This window comes from Hibiscus syriacus, unplaced genomic scaffold, assembly GCF_006381635.1.
Source record: "Hibiscus syriacus cultivar Baekdansim isolate YM2019G1 unplaced genomic scaffold, ASM638163v2 tig00117005_pilon, whole genome shotgun sequence".
In the NCBI taxonomy this organism is placed as follows: domain Eukaryota; kingdom Viridiplantae; phylum Streptophyta; class Magnoliopsida; order Malvales; family Malvaceae; genus Hibiscus; species Hibiscus syriacus.
Genome location: NW_024063519.1, coordinates 2,405,364 through 2,424,279, shown reverse-complemented (window position 1 = coordinate 2,424,279; position 18,916 = coordinate 2,405,364). Strand labels below are relative to the sequence as shown.

Genomic DNA, 18,916 nt, shown 5'->3' with positions numbered 1-18,916 from the left:
GTAACATCAAATTCCGATATCTTTTTTTTTTTTGGTATATTCTCCCCTTGCCAACTCAAACAATTTTACACGCTGGTTATATAATGTCAGACCAATAGCTGAGGAGGTTAGCCGCCGTCACTGTTGACTTTTTGCATGCGTGCAGTAATCTTCTTTACTTCCTTATGACTCTAGTTCGGTATGTTCTTCTGTTTTCCAGAAGAATATTTTTGCATTTGCATTACCATTTTCATCTACAGTCACGCTGGGTATATAATGTCAGACCAATAGCTGAGGAGGTTAGCCGCCGTCACAGTTGACTTTTTGCATGCTTGCAGTAATCTTCTTTTACTATCTTATGACTCTAGTTTGGTGTATTTCTGGCAGAGATATTGAACAGCCAGCCAAACCCTGCAACAGATACACAGAAATAAGAACTTCCATTTGTCCTTGTATTTATATGGAGAAAATGTGCCTTTTTTGTTTGAATAATATCTTCGAGGTGCCTATTATAAACCCATTATAGCAATAGTTAGAATAATTGTCTTTAATTTGGACCACATGATTATTTTAGATCCATAGTGAACTTCTGACAGAGAGTTTTAAATTTTTTATTGAAGATCAAAGGCTAAACTTGACAAGTATGAAATAAAGTAAGGTCTTGTCAAGGGATACATTACATTGATTGAATGAAGAAAATGTTTCAAAAGAAGTTTAGAATGGAAATGATGCACATGGAGTGGTGCTTACCCGACTTCATATTTCTAACTAAAACGGGAAAAACTGTTGGCACTAGTGGATAGGAATCAGAACAATAAATGGCCAATTTCTCAGGTAATGGTCGTATCAACTTTCTTATCTCACTAATCTGCAAATACCAAAATGTTAGAAAGCTTTACTCTCTATAACATACAAGTAGCTTTTGTTTGCTTCACCTTTCAAGATATATGAGGGATCAAAAATGATCATATATGGTACTAGGAGTGGGATAGATCATAAAAACTGAAGATACCTTGTCTTTCGCTCTTCAGTTGTTTCAGACTTGTCAGAGCCATTAGAAGTGGATATCTTCAATGCAGCACTCATAGTTCAAGAGATGTCTCCCTGTATGTTAACAGTTAAATGTTTCAGAAGTGTAATGTTGGAATCATCAATCATGTTTCAAGTGCAAGCTTGTGTAAGAAAAATCAAAAACATCGTCTTAGTTTAAGAGAAACAGGGAATCGCATAGGATAATGAGGGAGGAAGATCCACTAAAGCTGAATAAAACTTCTCACATTTCACCTTCTCTGTAAATGAAATGCAATTTCAAATATATATATTATCCTGCCTTAACTATCCATTCAGAACAATAGCTACCATCAGACTAGTCTTTGGTACAGCTTTTCTTTGTCTTTTTTAGCCTAGACATCGTTTAAAGAAAACATTCTGTGTCAGTGTTGAAATAGCTGAGCCTGAGCAGAGTGGAGTTCTCTTTCCAAAGATAGACAAGTGGAACCAATCTTATAGTAACTCTCTTCCTTTCTTTCCCAATTTAACCGAACCCAGGAATTGGTCTGGAAGTTCCCCTTGGGAATTGGGATGCGACCAATTATCAATGAAGGAAAAAGATTCCTGAAATTATGGAATGATCTATCTGTACGATAAACTGAGCAACTTTATGTTTATATCACTTCGAACCAGACTGCAATTACAGAGGACCGGATAGCCCAAAATGGTTCAGGCTTCAGCCCTTGTAAAAGCTGGTCATCTTCTATAGCAAGATATTACTGTAGAGTATTTTATCAACGTTAAAAAAAACTAGAGTAGCTTAGTTTTAATGTAACATGGATAAATTCAACCAAAAAATTTCAGACAGCATACGATATAGATCACATTACTTTCACCTGACGACAACTTTGATCCATTATTCAGACATAAAACAGTCCAATCATCTTTAAAAATAAACTAAAGAAAAAGATGATGCAGTTCAAAGTAAACAAAATGGGAAAATCTAACAAAGGAATAGGATCTTCAACTTCATTGCGTGGGTAGGTGCCAACTCAGATGGTAAAAGTCATAGAAAGAAAGGTCAGCCCTCTTTAATGATAATAAGAGAGGTGATGTTCCTCCTACCTTTCGTTGGTTATGTGCTGGACCTGTCGTTCCTCAATTCAGGAAACCCGAAATTTTGAGGATTAAACCCCCAAAACACAAAAAAAAAAAAATACTACAAACTGGGTCGTGTTTAAATTTTGGTGAACTAAGGAAAAAAATAATACAACTAACCTTCACGTTCTAGTATTAAACAACGATAAAATAGAACTTTTAAAGTAGAAAAATGTTTGCGAAGCCAGACAACGCAAGAGAACAACAGGTTAGGATGGCTACCCTCTCAAGTGTCATTTACCCCTTTTTTTTGACAGATATAGTCTCCCTCTCTCCTGTCTCGCAAATTTATTAAAGTTCCAAATATATTGTTTTTTGAGTTTTTTACAGCCCGCCAACTTTTACAGGGGTTTTTACCCAAAAATTACCTAATCAATCAATAATTATCTGAAAGACACATTTTCTTCAAATATTATCGATAGGAATGACAGAACGATCCGAACCCGACGAAAAACCCGAAACCCGGTTAAGTTCGGGTCGGGTCGGGTTTGAATAATATTGGGTCGGATCGGGTATCGATGTAAAATTCGATGATTTTTTTGGGTACGGGTTTGGTATCGAGGTAAGGTATCCTCTCCCCGCCCCACCCCGCCCCGATTATATATATATATAACATTTTATATTTTTTTATATTAATTATATATAATTATTTTGGTAAATTTAGTTGATTTATTGATAAATTTCTCAATATAGTGAGCTACCAAAGAAAGTGTTAAAAGTGACACTACGATTTTGGATGACTTTATTTGACTTAATATTACGTATACATCTTCGTTGTATGATTTGAATATTGGAACAAGTTTGTATTTAATTATATATGTGTTTTATTTTTGAGTTTAGACAATTATTTAGAATTGAGTTTGAATTTGTGACTGTAGTTTGAATTGTAAATCATGTAGACTAATTTTTCAGTTTTTTGTGATCATTTTTTCTATTTTTTATGAAAACTACGGTTGCTCGGTTTTTCTCGGGATCGGGTCGGGTTCGGGTACAACATTTCGGGTTGGGTTCGGGGACGGGACAAAAAAAATCTCCAACGAGGCGTCCTGATAAAAAACCCGACGGGGAACGGGGTGGGGACGGGGATTCATTTCGGGGACGGGGGAGCAAAACCTGCCCCGAACTCGCCCCGTTGCCATTCCTAATTATCAATCTAGCACCCTTTCTGACATAGTGATAATGAAGCGTGTTTCAGGATACGCGTCTTGCAGATGTGGACGAAAGGCGCAGATTATGAAGCGCACTTTCTTGGGGTTCTATTCGCGTCAAGGTAGAAAAGCGTGGATTGTAATTCGCGCCTTAGCGGGAAATTTGACACATGACGAAAGACGTAGATCATGATCTGCACCTTCCATTAAATTATCACCTACCCCTTTTAATACCACCCAATAGCCCGTCCCCCTTCCCCCTCCCCTATAAATACCCTCCCATACAACACTCAAACCACACAAAAAAAATTTAATCTCTTCCTTATCAATTCTTGTAGTGAGCTTTAAGTAAGTTTTACTATCGTTTTTAGAAGCTATAATTTTTATTATATTATAATCATTTAATAGTTTGTTATTTAATTATTATTTAATTTACTAATTTTTTTATTACTTTTTACAATTATAAAAATTGAAGGTGGATTGTTGTTTTTAGATGAGAATTATATTTCGAATCATTTTATCGATACGGTAACAATTTTAAATTGTATTATTTTAATTATTATGAATATTTTATTTACCTTTTAGTATTAATTTATATATTATTTATTTAATTAGGAGAATGACCATATATGTGTCTGACCGTACATTAGATCATTAACATTTGAAGAAAAGATGTTTAACAAATAATTATTGACTGTTTGGATGATTTTTTTTTGTTAAAACGCCACATGTCATAGCAAAATAACACACTACTACGTCCAAACAGAGGATCCAAGAGCATACTCGTAAATTTTTTGAAAATTTCTATGAACTTTTTCTAATGTTTTAGTTTTATACTTTCAACCTCTCAAAAAATAATTTTTTACTTTTAAAATTTTATATTCTTTATTTTTAAAAAAAATTAAATTCATAAAATCTTACTTCGAACACTATTCTTCACTACAAATATTTTTTCTCCCGCATTACCTAACCAGACGTGGTAATTTAAAGATTTTACATCATCCTAGAAGATAAGTAGATGATATCACTTAAAACTTTAGGCCATTATTCAATGGTTTTCAAGTTGAAAAGACAGTACAATTCAACTTTTCCGAGCAGGTGAGAAAGAATCGTTTGGTTCCACAACTGATGAACCTGAAGCTGTATACCCAAGGTCAGCTACATGAGATTTCCTTGCACAAAATTTGTACCCTTCATAGACGTCTCTACTACTCTACAGAATTTTAGAGAAATGTTCTATTGCTCTTTCTTGCCTTTTTAAACAACATATCCTTGGAGTTGACCAAATCGAAGCCTGCAGAACTAAAAACCATCATCACCTTGGAGCATCTGCACGTTCAAGGAATATTTACGGCAGCTTCCAACGTTGTTTGATTCTACGTAAGTGTCTGTAGTGCATGCCCCTTCACAAATCACTACTAATCCTCGAGATTTTGTAAGCATTTGTAAAATAAATTGTACAACACTGTGTTCCAATGCGACTGATTAAATGAATTCACATTCCAGAACAGGAGCCATCCATGCATTCCACGTATTGTGGAAAATTATGGTGGCAAAGGGCACCAAAAAAGTTGAGATGACTGACCAATTGATTCGATTGAACACTTCATTCCAGCAATTCGACCAGATTGGGACGATTTGCTCTTAGTTATCAAGCAGAGAGACGTTGGTTGGGCGACACAATCCTAGATGCCAGAATTCAATTTCTGGATCAGACAAAGTATTAGTCATACTGATCACATGAAATTTTACCTAATTAATATGGTCATCATTATATATTTTTTACCTTTGAAGCCTGTAAGCTGGTGGGTGAATCTAGGGTATGATTTCATGCGTCCTACCCCAGGAATCATCCACTTCCTACCAGGAATCAATTTCAAGGACTGGCCAAGTTCATCAGTGACCCATGCATATCCCTCTCACCTTGTTCATCTAGGTGCAATTGTCAGACATAAGCCTGGCGCCAAATTCCCACAAACTGTTTTGATCCTTCTGGAGCCAATAGCTCTTCATAAATTTCAATTCAAGGATTATAAATGAAGTTATGCTCCCAGGATCTCCATGTGGGAAACAGTTCATTGACAAAACAAGTTGCTAGGAATCTCTTTTCCCCATTGTACCAGCAGAATTTGGCAGCTTCTGTATACCATATTGCCAAGCATCTCTAGATTTCTCGCCTGACTGATGAACATCATCCAAAGACGTTTCCATTGGAGACTTAAATGGACGATAATTCCCATTCCTAGAAAATAATGTTGTACCCGACTTCTCTTCATCTTCTGATGGTGTTCCTGACCTGGAGTCCATGTGCATGTCGATTGACCTATGTCTTGGTCCAGCAGACCTTAAACCCCTCATATTAGAAGCCTTACCCTGTGATGGGGAATATCCAAGTCCCCTTGGTCCAGAAAAGTCTTTGGGGAGCAAGTCTTTTGTGAAGTCCTTGGGGAGAGAATCCATATCCATATAACAATTCCTAGCTTTGGCATCAGCAATTAAGGCTGCCCAGTCATCAGATTGCACCAGAGCACTGGCGTTTCCCATAACCTGTTCAAACCTTAATGTCAATTCCAGAAAATAAACAAAAAGTAAATAGGATTAAAAACTGAGCTAGGACGTAATAGCAAATAAAGGTTTTAAGAAAGAATTTCATACCCACAAAGCCCTTCTGGCACGAGTAAGAGCAACATTCATTCGACGGATATCTGAAACAAAGCCCACCCCATGATTTGAGGCACGGACACAAGACATAATAATAACATCGCGTTCCTGACCCTGGAAAGCATCTACAGTATTAATATATAAATCCCTCTTCCCTTCCTCAGTTCTTAGAACACACTCAAACTCACGTTGTATGCATTTCAATTGCAACTTGTATGGTGTTATTATACCCACCGTGATTTTTGGCACACCCATTGATTTTGAAGTTTTCTGTAGGTACTCATACAAGCGCAAACAGAACACTGCTTCATGCACATTCTGATATGAAACAGATCCACCTCTATGGGATTCCCGACCATGGGTAATATCATAAAATAAATAAGGTTTAAGTAAAGGGTCCTTGTAGTAAACCTCGTCCGGTAAGTTGGCAACACTTTCACTATCAATGAGACGTCCTTGATAGAAGTAACGAGATGGGAAATCCCTAATTTGGGGATGCATCCTATATTGAACAGATAACAACATAGTAGGGCATCCTGCTTGCTGGAACCTTTCAAAAAGGCTTCTACTGTATAAGAGAGTCCCAGCAGCCTTGCTGATAACTGTTGCAGGAAGCTGTTGAGGATCGCCAACAAGTACACATCTTGCTGCACCAAGAGAAAGGGGAGGAAGTACTGCAACTTCACTGGCTTGAGCAGCCTCATCAATTACAACCATATCAAAACCATGGGTAAGGCGAGAGAACAACTTACGGCCACTACTTGAGACAGTGGTGAAAACAATCTCAGCCTCGTTGGCAAAACTTGCCTCAAGATTAGCACGGGCTTCTTCCAAATTGAAGTTACTACCGACACGGAACTTGGGTTCTAAAATAAGAAGGCGAGACATCTCAACCAGAACTTATCTCTGTTTTCAACAACTGCAGCAAGGTTCTGCAACAGTGCATCTCTGTTCTGATCCCGTGCAACGAGAATATCAGGGTCAACACTAACAGAACCTTGGGACCGAACATTAACAGCTGCAGCAGTAATTTCCCTTTGAAGAGTAGCTATCTGCTGAGATAACATAGCTTCACGAGCCTTTAAAGTCTGAATATGTCCAAAAATTTCATCACGGTTCTTCTGTAGAAGTTGCTCAGTTCTCCGCTCAACGGAAACTGCCTGGGCAGCCCGTGTCTGAGAGTCTACCCCAACTCGGGCCACATCAGGACGGTAAATTTTCATCTCACCGTCAATAAATCCCCGATCAAGAACACGTGCAAGAAGCTCATCGGTTGCAGCATTAGAAGGAGCACAAACTAACATTCTAGGCTTTTGGCAGAGTTTTGGAAGGGTACGAAAAAGATTCTGGTCCATGTTCTGGAGGACTTCATCAATTGATCCCATTGCGACATTGTCGGGATTGCTCTCATTAGCTTGTTATAGCTCTCAGGTGCTAATTTCTTGAGCAAAGAGGTATAATAGTGTTGGTATTGAACCAAATGGATGACATTTAGCATCCCCCATACTGTGTGTGTCTTACCTGTTCCTGGAGGCCCTTGAACAAGAGTAAAAGGCCAAGGCTCTTGCCTCTTTGTCAGCCCACTACTTGTTCCAGCAGCTGTGTGAGTAGCAGCCCACTGGATTGCTGCAAGCTGAGGGCAATTAAAGGTCCTATGCAATGATCAACAAAACTTGATGTGAAGCATTCAGGCATAGCCGGAGATTGCTGCTCATATTTTGGAAAGTGATCTGGGCTAGGTTTAAGGATTGCAGTTTGCATCTGTGCAAAAGAAAAACTTTGTTAGCCCTGGTTTATACATACAAGCAACAAGAACTACATCTGGCCACAGAAATATTTACAATCATAATCATGATAAATAGATACCTGAGAAGTAAGACGACAAAAAGCATGCAATGCCACATACTCACGCTGTGTAGTCGCAAGAGATCCAAGAACAGTTAGATACCATACAGCCCTGGGCTGAAGTTTCCAGAGAATGTGATCATCATCGACCTTGCTGTAAAATTTAATAAGTTATTTGACTTAAAACAAAAAAAAGGAGATAATGCATAGGAAAATTTGGCTAAAGCACAAACCATTAGTATACAAGTGCATTCAAAACTACAAAATGTCATTAAGGAATTAATATTTCTTTATGTACCCGTTTGAATCATAGGAATCACCAACATAAAAGTGAACGATTGCACCAAGGGGATCACGAGTATCAAGGGGTATGTGTCGCCTAACAGTTCCAATCACACGTCCATTAATCTCAGCATCTTCATCTTCTTCAACAGAAGCGGTATTGTTCCGCTTGGTTCTAACTGCTTGACACAAGTAAACATTCCTAAGATATACACAACAATTTGTAATTATTCCTAAATAGATCTGAAAGGAAATTTTTTCCACTGTCATACCTGATCCAGGCCTTGGAGTTGATAAAACAGCAACGTCACCTTCCTTAAATACCCACTTGCATTCATTACCAGGAAGAACTATCACATCATACCATCCTAAACCAACAAAAACAAATTTTCTGCCAATTAATAAATTTGGCATAGCCATTTACTCTTGATCTGAAAACAAATTGACCTCAATTCTACTTTGGAATCAAACTTGTTATACAGAATCGAAAGTGAGAATTGTCGAACTTACTAAATCCATAACCTAGAGTTTATGGACTTTTACCTCTTTCTCGCTTTTCAATGCTTTTTATGCGAACCATTATATGTGTGTCTCTTGAAGGTGATTCAGTTAACTCTTCCCATGTGCTGTACAGTTGTGCACGGCATTCCTCAAAGAGCAAAGGTTCAAATACTCTGACATAGTCTTCCACAGATTCAAACCGTCCAGGAACACACTGCAGCTCAGTATCCTCTGGTGCAGGAAGTGATAAAATTAATTGTAAGAGCTCAAAAGTCCATGAAATTTCAATAAATCAACATAAGGAAAAGATAAAAACATACAAAGATAGAAATGGATGCAAATTCAATCTGGCTCACGAAAATAGCAGAACTGTCATAACATTGTGAACACCAAAAGAAACCAAAAAAGTAGGAAAGTTATCCTACTGCTTCAAAAAAATCAGTCACATGCAGACATGCTAAAGCAATCCATGAATGAATCTTCCAAAGGTCCCACAACAAAGAAAGAAACATTTTTTATCACATGTTGTAAATCAGTGACCTCAAAGTCATGTGAATAGTAAGGGCCCAATTTAGTATTCTAAGGCTTAACAAATATTAAAAAATCAAGAATGTGTACAAATAGGAATCTCCTACAACATGCAAGTATTAGCAATAAAAAGAATAGTGGCAGTTTATTCAATAACAAATAGAATTCAGTAAACACGCAATTTCAACTCAAGGAGCAATAATTGAGAAAATGAGTAAAGTAGAAAACTACACAGAAAGTAGGCATGATTGGTCTCTGCAATTACAATTCTCTCAGGAAAAAAATACAAATCATGAGAACTAGTGCTAATACATCTCATCACCTTCCATGTCCTCTGAGCATTACCATTCTCATTGAGTGATAATTGAAGGGACATGGATAACTGCCATGAGAAAAATAATTATAGCAAAACAAAGCAGGAGGGAAAAAGAATACAAATATCTTGAACGACGAAGTTTAGAAGTAGTCAACAACTATCTGAAAATCTGTCAAGCACATACCTGGGTGATGCCAAAACTTTTCACTGGTCACCTCTCGTATAAGGCGTTCCACAGATGTATCTTGATAGGAGGTACTAGTAGCAATTGTCTTTTTAGAAAGATGTTTCTTGTTTACAATTTTTGTCTCCACAGAGCTTTGGTTGATTGGAGCAGGCTTTCTATTAGAAAACTGTAAATTTTTAACCTGCCTAGAATCTATAGGTTGCTTCCATGAACTGTGTCTTGGAATGGGTTGTAGATGAGCCTCTGAAAGTTCAGCGTCACTATTTAACCTCCTAGGCTTGGCAAGTAGTCCAGAACTCCTATCACCATTAAATTCAGATTTAGGATCACATAACTCCACTGCAGGATTGCGTGCATCATTACTTGGTAAATCAATTTGCTTCTGATCCTCATTTATTGGTTGACCTTGATTTTCCCCAGCACGTTCACCAGATTGAGCATTGGTACGAACCTCTTTCACAGTACGTGTAATAATTGGTGTCGGAAATTTCTGCCTTCTTGGAGTAGAAGTTTTAATAGGACCAGCCTGTTTGACATCTTCCAAATTAAGAAACATGGTCTTCCTATTCCGTTTCTTTCCCAGCATTGCTTCTTTCTGTTGGTCTATCTTCCTCTTTACAGGATTATTTGCACACTTTAGAGCATAACTTGCTTCAATTCCCTTAACTTCTCTTTGTTTGGGCACCAATCCAGGTTCTTCCTGACCATCAATGGATATATCACCTTTAACATTGCCTTCTGAAACTTGGACACTGTTTTCCTTTTCCTCGTTCAAATTTTGGTCTAATTTTAATGGAGAATGGCTGTTTTCAGCAGCACGAACCCTTTCAACAGACGCACCTGAAGCATCAGACTCCATCGCTTCCTGTATACCTTGCTCTTGTGAAGCTTTAACTTCATCATGCATATTATAATTTCCACATACATCAGCTGAACCCTCAGCATCAGACCATTCACCTTCTTCTCTTTCAACAGTTTGAGCATTTGCAGAACCTGATATAGATGAAGCTGCTACATGTGCCTTTATCTCCCACTGATATTTGACTTTGAAGAGGACAATGCCAAACTGGAATTCTGATCACCTGTCCTTTTGGGTTCAATGCCTACTTCAGGGGAAGGGGAAGGAGAACCTCTAGACCGAATAAAAGGCTGAAAACCTGAACCAGTTGATGCATGTGAGAATGCGTGGTTATTTAATATTCGTTGAGAACCTGATGATGTAACAAACAAATCAGAAGCATGGGGATTTGCAGATGGAAGTGCCTTTTGTGGCTGGACGCAGGTAGCATGATCACTCTCCTCATCATCTTCAGCCGGGGGTTCATTAAGATCAAATAATAATCTCCCTCGCGAGCCCATTTCATATATAAAAGCAAACAAGCTATATGACTACTCTGACAAAATCTAATTGGATCTACTTGATTTTTGTTTCAGCAAAAAATGCACATGACATACCAAGCTGTACATACATAGAGTAAAAAGTCATCAGTGTAATCGATAAAGATAACTCATAAATCACGTAAGCTTAAACAAACAAAGTCCGGTTAGGAAACACAAATTCACACATCCGATAAGAAACAACAAAATAGAAGCAAGACGCAAAGCAATGTATTTGCTAAGGTTTCAACCAAAGATTAAGCAAATCATCTACCATGAAATAAAAAAGAAATGACAACCAGCTTGATCACCAAATCAACCCATACCCATACAAACACATAACTTTTATAAATAAATAAACAGTTTCAAAAGCAATCCTCTCAAACCTACAAGTCCAAGCATAGGAATCATTCAAAACAATAAAGCAACAAGATTGCGTGCAGAGGAGCATTTAAACTCGGGCAAAACCAATCAACAGCATACAGCACCCAAAGTAAGCAAGTAATTTGACTTAATTATATGCAATGTGAATACTACTAGAAAAACCTAAAGAACTTCACCCTAACCCAATTTAGGTAGCTTAAAAATAAAATCTGAACTATATTAGAATCATAAGATCCCTAAATTAGACCTAAGCATAATCTCGATAAACACAATACTTTTACCTAATTAACCCTGAAATCATCCCCAAATCAAAACTCCCTAAACCAATAAAAAGAAACTAGGGTTTTAAACGAGCATAAAATCTAAATACTCGAGCTCTGTTTTCATTTATTTCAAATCCGCAAATTGAATAAATCTATTATCTAAAACCTTTCGCAGATCGAAGTAAGAAAATCTAATAACCTCTCAAAACGCGTCAAAGATGCATAATCCAAACAATGCAATAATCCAAAGGTCAAAGTCTCTGTTCTCCGATTAAATAACGTCTAATTTGTGTAATTTCATTCATCCAACATTTTTCCTATATTCGAAATATAAATCCCGAAAAGAAAAATCAAATAAATAAAACAAGTTGAGACTTGACTTGAGAGAGAGAAATTTCTCCTTTTTTCTTATAATTTTTTAATTTTAAATTTATTATTGTTTTACCTCTTGAGAGCTGAAGAGAAAGTAGCGAGCCAAAGAGAGAGAGGGGAATAGAGAGAGAATACAAGTAAGAGGTTCTTTTTCTCTATGCAAAACTAGAATGCATTTTGTGAAGGGAGAAAAGGGGTTTATATGGGGAATAACGAGCCCGTCTAACTGGCCGGTTTTTTCTCCGTTCCAAATTTAATTATTTCCCCGTCAATTAAAATAATAATAAATCCCACGCCTTTTTCCTTTATTTTGTTTATCCTACCGATGAAACTGAATTTACGGAAACCACCTCGTATACTACCGACCGACTGGGAGATCTGGCATAAACACTAGGGGTATTTATGGGAATTAGCGAGAAGAGAGGATGTATTGGTTTGATCTATGCGTGTATTTCACTCGCCTGGAAGATTCCCGTATCTAGAGACTTAATGTTCGCTGATTTTTGCTTGGGTCCACGGGTATCCCACATGATCATCGTTCGATAATTTTAATTTTTTTACAAAAAAAAAAAGTTGCACACTTATTATGGTGAGGAGAAGCTGCCATTTTCGGTGCTTTTGAGGGCTAGTTTCGTCAATCTAGAGGGGAACTAAGGAAGCCAAATTGCACTCCCACGTGCGTTCCAATATGGATGGGTGTCACCTTCCTATCAATTCATCTCATATGACAGCGAGGTGTTCTTCCGGTTTTCCCTCGTGTCGCTTGAGGCCAATGGCATCCGTTATTTACGAAACTACCACTATTGGTCCGATCGTGGATGTACGTGATGGATAGGAGCGTGAGGGAACTGAAACTTTTTGCACAATTAGAGGAAGAGTAATTCATATGCTCTAATTTCCCCCTTTTTTATTAACTATTTACTTGATCAACAACAACAATAAAAAAACTTTTTATCTTTTTAACTGTGCCTTATCGTGATGCTTTCAAAACCCAAAACAATATAAAAATATGAGAGAGAAAACGAATGGTCATGAATCATCATCAGCAATGACTTGCAAAAAATATGACTAGCAATTGATATCAACTTCAATGACTATTTTACCCTTGTGTTCATGTCAATGCTTAGAATTGCCAGATTTTTCAATATACTTGTTGAGCTTTCTTGAAATCAAAATTAAATTGTCACCAACCATTTCTTAATTTTTAAATAACAATAAACGAACAGGGCAAAGTCTATTCGTAGAGTATATTTATTAATATTTTATATTCACAATAAAAAGTTAGGTTGTTGGAATTAAAGATGTTTCAAAAAAAAAAAAACTACATATTGTTTAATTATTCTTGATAAATTATTTTATGGATTTCTATGTATTAGTTCATTTTCCTTTGATTAAATTCATTCAAGAGTTGAAATATAACTGATCTTATTTATGATTTCATTAGGTACTAATTTATGCGAGTAGTTTGGTAGATAATACTGAGGTGAATGTCATTGCTCTTTTATTAAATTTAAATGAGGATGGAAAATGTAAAAAACACATCATGTTAGATATTTTGATCCAAGTTTTGCATATTTACTTTCTATTTTCTTTAAAAGTATTTTTAATAATATATTTATTTATAAATATATTAATTCTCAATTTTTACTGTATTTCATTTCAATGAAATAAAAGAATGCCTACAAAAATAATTGAAAAGGCAAGATAACTTCTTATCTAACTATAAAAGAAATTAAATAAAAGAATGCCTAAAAAATAATTGAAAGGCAAGGTAACTTCATATCTTACTATAAAAAGGCATTTGATGCATTTCCCTATTATAAATATGCGATTCTTTGAATTGTGATTGACAAAAAAATTAGGGTAAACTACTTGAATGACCACCTAACTATGGGCTTATTGTCAATATGACCACCTGTAACACCCCCAACCTGGATCCGGGTCCGAGGTGTCACATCAACTTTTAAACATTTACTTGTTCAAAATAATGACGAATCCCTGTCAAATAAAACTTCCTATTATTTCAAAATAAAAGTTTTCACACTTATCAGAGCATATACAATTCAAATCGTTTATATGACATGCCAACTACATCTAAAATAATAAAATACATATCAAACATTTGTTTTCTGATATGAACTTTGTAAGAAAGATGATGACTTGTCTTGCTCCTCTCAACTTCTATATTCACTTTCTGTAACCTGCGTGTGAAACACCCACACGCTAAGTCGATGACTTAGTGAGGCATAAAAAAACACATCTAATACAATTCATATCCACTAATTATGCATGACTGTTTTATGATATCAAATCATACAACTCATATACTTTTTCCATATAACAATTACATACTTGTGCACATACATGTCATCATTTATATTTTTATCATACTCTTATACTATTATACTTCATATCTCTTATTTCCTTTTTCATATAATCTCTTACGTTCATATTCTATTTCTTATAACAAATCTTATATCATCATCTAAGTCATTTATACTCATTCACATATACATCAACATATATTCATGTATATCATGTAACAGAAGCAATCACCCATATATCATGTCATATAATTCATATCCTACATCATATACATATATTACATACATTGTTTTCACAATTATCTCTTTATTAGTCCATGTACACATGTGAGAACTATAAATATGTGAGTCTATAGAGGTTGTGCACTAATGCTGTCACCACAGCTCGTATAAATGCATCGAAGTGCCACGTAGAATTGCACCGTAGTGCCGCGTAGAAATGCACCGAAGTGCCATATAAAGTTGTCCCTAAGGACCACGTAGAAAATTCCTTAAGAATCATATACATGTGCCAAGGATCAACTACGTGTCTCAAAAGACCTCACACATGTTCCAAAGAATACATATATGTCCCGAAAGACCGAGTAGACCCTCGACTCTTGGCATGCCAACTATACCTCTAGCTCTCATGTTACATAACATGGCATGGGAATTAATATTTATGTTAACATACATTCACATATACACATAGTCACATAGTTCCTTCATATAGCTCATTGTCATATAAATCACATATACATATAAACATATGGTTCACTTACGCGTAGAACATTTTCATATGACATATATTTTTCTCTTTCATATATCTCATATCATGTATCATATCTTGTGATCATGTAATCATGTTACTTATAATCACATAAATTCTACTCATAGAGTTCAACATCGTTAAACTTAGTTCTCTTTCCATGTTATCATACATTTATATAATCTTATATGTCCTATCATTAACCTATAAACTTACTCATATACTCATATATATTCTTTAATATAATTTGTATAGTAATGCTCTATAATTGTATCATATACTGAGTTTACCTAAGTATCCTTTATAAAGTTTATACTACAAGTTTAAATAGTCTCATTCTATCATATACATAGTTTCTACTTATCTTATCTCACTTCCCCTTTCACTCACATAAATCATCTATATACTAGTTTTATCTATTTATTTAGTTCAATTTCCATGACTTCTATAATACTCTTTCATAAAGTGTTGTAATTCTTCACTTTATAACTCATAACCCGTAGTTTCCTTTAAGTATATAAATCTCCCCTATATAACTTATGTATCATTACTTATGTTTATGCCCTCAAATTTATACTATCCTCATAGAGTCTCTTAACCTTTCTCGTGTAATCACTTATACTATATAATATGACTTATACTTGGTTATCTTATGTTCACACACACACACGCACACAAACGCACACAAACACACACACACACACACACACATATATATATATAATATCAATGATTCATTAACATATAGCTTATGTCACATGTCATTTCATTCTTTATGTCTTTATCATATAACTTATTTCATGTTCTTCAATTATTACATAATAATGTTTTACACAAATCATATAGCATATACAAAGCATATCAATAATTTTAGCATGCATACATACAATTAAAGTAATACATATAATCACATATAGCACATATAATTATAACAAACATATAATCGTGTTCATGACTTCATGCATATTACTCTAGGAAATAGACTCATCACAAGTCTTATTTCCATTAAACACTACATGTCACTAGCATGCACTCACCTAGCCTCACTAGTCAATACCAATCTCTTATCTTTCCTCTGAATCGATCTTACCAGTAATTATTCTGGAACTTGTTTAAGCTCTGAATCTACTTAGTAATATATTGATACATATCATTATACTAATTAATATATTCTAAACTATCGATTCTTAAGCTAAAAGAAAGTTATTTTCATCTTTTAATAAAGGTATGCATCGATGTACTCTACAGTGTATCGATGCATTCCTTAACGTGTGCATCGGTACACAAATCACCTTCGATGTTTTATTCTTAAGGGGATGCATCGATGCACTAATTGCATTCGATGTTCTTTATTTGAGAGTGCATCAGTACACAATGAATGTGCATCGATGCACACAACCCAGAAATTCCAGTTAGAGCACGAAATTCACTTTCTTTTTAGATCAACTCTTCATATTTCATCCCCTTTTATATTCTTAACTCACATACTCATATTCAAACTCATTTATTCATTCATCACCTCTTTAACATCAAAATCCTATTCTCCATATGTAATTCAAGAATTACACTAAATTTCCAACATGTTCCAAATTCAATTCTATTATTTCTAACTTCTTAATTAGACACTTGACAAGTCAAATTTGGTCTGGAAATCCCATAAATGTCTTTCTACCAAGATTTCATTTATTCACTTCCTTCCTTTAATCCTTTCTATACCTTTCCTCTTATTGTTTTATGACAAATTAAACTTCCCTTAAGCTTAAGAGTCACTTGATAATCAAAACCAAACTTAAAATTCAACAAGAAATCAATTAACCATAAACTCACCTTTGCTCTTGGCTTCCACGTGGAGAAGAAAAAAGAAGAAGAAGATAACTCTGGAGAAATCTCTCTCTTTCCACGTGGTTCCTTTATCTTATAAAGGAAAATAAAAATCTTACTTGTCAATTGACCATTTACCCTTTAATTCATTCAATAATTACAAACAACCTTCAACTATATTTCCAATAAGTCATTGAACTATTTAACTATTCTACTTTTATCACCAAATTTCAAAAATTCTCATTTTAGTCACTGACCCGGGTTTCAGGATGTTACACCACCATTTTCAATTTTTTTGTCAATATGACCACTTAACTATTTAATTTGGTTTTGATATAGCTATCTGGCGTTAACAATTAACAAAAGTGTTTACATTACAGTTAACAAAATTGGTATAATTACATATTTGATATTGTATATTCAATCAATTTGGTCCTACTTGTAATTTAATTTAAAAAATTAACCATTCGATTAGGATGTGACATGTGTCAATAAATGATCGTGACACTTGTTAGCACTTGATTAGAGTTTTCTTTATAAATTTTAATTTATTTAATTAAATTTATTTTTTATCCAATCAAACAGGACATATGCTACCTCCGATTGAATAGAAATAAATTAGAGATAATATGCATTTGTATATGATGAGCCTAAGACTCCTAGATAAAAAAAATAGGACAACCAAACCACTAAACCAAAAATTTAAGAGCCCTTAAACTAATTAAAAAAATGATATTTATTATAATTAAACAAAGTTTATATATAAATCGTATTTAACAAGATTCAAAATTAAAAAAAATATTATTTTTATATTTTAATTAAATTCAATATTTTTATATTAAATTTATTTTTATGATTCTAAATTAAATTCAATATTTTTCATATTTATATTTCTAAAATAAATATAAACTATAAAATAAGTATGAAAAATATTGAATTTAGTTTACAAATAAAAATAATAAATTTATTTTCAAGATTAAATCTTATATTAAATATGGTTTATAATAATATAAACCCTATTTAATTATAAAAATATCATATTTGTTTAATTAGTTTAGGCACTCTTATATTTTATAATTGGCCTAGGTTTGAATCCTCATTTAAATTATTTTATTTCTTTGTTTTTCTATCATTAACAATTATATAAGATAAATAGAGTTTGATGCAATGCTTAGCCAAATGAAGCATTTGACTTAGTGGTTTGGATGTCCTCCTCCATCCAAAAGTCTTGAGTTTAAACCTTCACAAACACTTATAATTTCTAATTTGTTTTCTATTCAATCAGGAGATGACACAATCAGGTACTAACACCTGTCAATTATGACATGTGTCTCGATCATATGTTAACATGTGTCACTTCCTGATTGAAAGATTAGTTTATTAAATTAAATTAAATTTGAGACCAAATTGATTAAATGTATAAATATTAAGGATCAAATATATAATTATACCAAATTTATTAATTTCCATGTAACAACCTAAACCTAATGTGTCAACACTAGGCTTAAAATGTCACATTCGATCCAAAAATGACCCAAAATCTATAAAAATAAATTTTTTTAACTTAAAACTTCTTTAAAAAAACATATTTCATATAAAATACAAAACATTTAATAGCTGAGATAGTTTGTATACAAAATGCAGAGATCTGACTCTTCATGATCCATAAAATATATAACTAGACATCAAACTGAATACATATATACAATCTCAAGTGCACATGGTATGCACATGCCTCCTAATAGAATTCAGAATTATAGTCCGGTAGTCAATATGCTAGAATTCCTTAGCGACGGTGCTATCTGGATCTACTATCAACTATCAGGATACTAAAAAATGGTAAACAACTAAGGTATGAGGTACTCGAGCCCAGTAATGTATGACTATTCAAGGAAACTCATATAACCATTTATTCTAAAGCCCATATGAACAAACCTGAAACTCTTAACCCATAATTTAGGGCTTTACAATTACGCTCCCGAACTGGTCACCTAAGAACCTGTGCACGAAAACACATTCCATACGCTGAGCT

The 18,916-nt window shown here is 34.5% G+C and overlaps 1 pseudogene; it reads right to left on the bottom strand.

The window, feature by feature from the left end:
- Positions 1–4,338: 4,338 nt before the first annotated feature.
- LOC120194883 lies at positions 4,339–12,136 on the bottom strand (annotated as a pseudogene).
- Between the last annotated feature and the right edge of the window lie 6,780 nt (positions 12,137–18,916).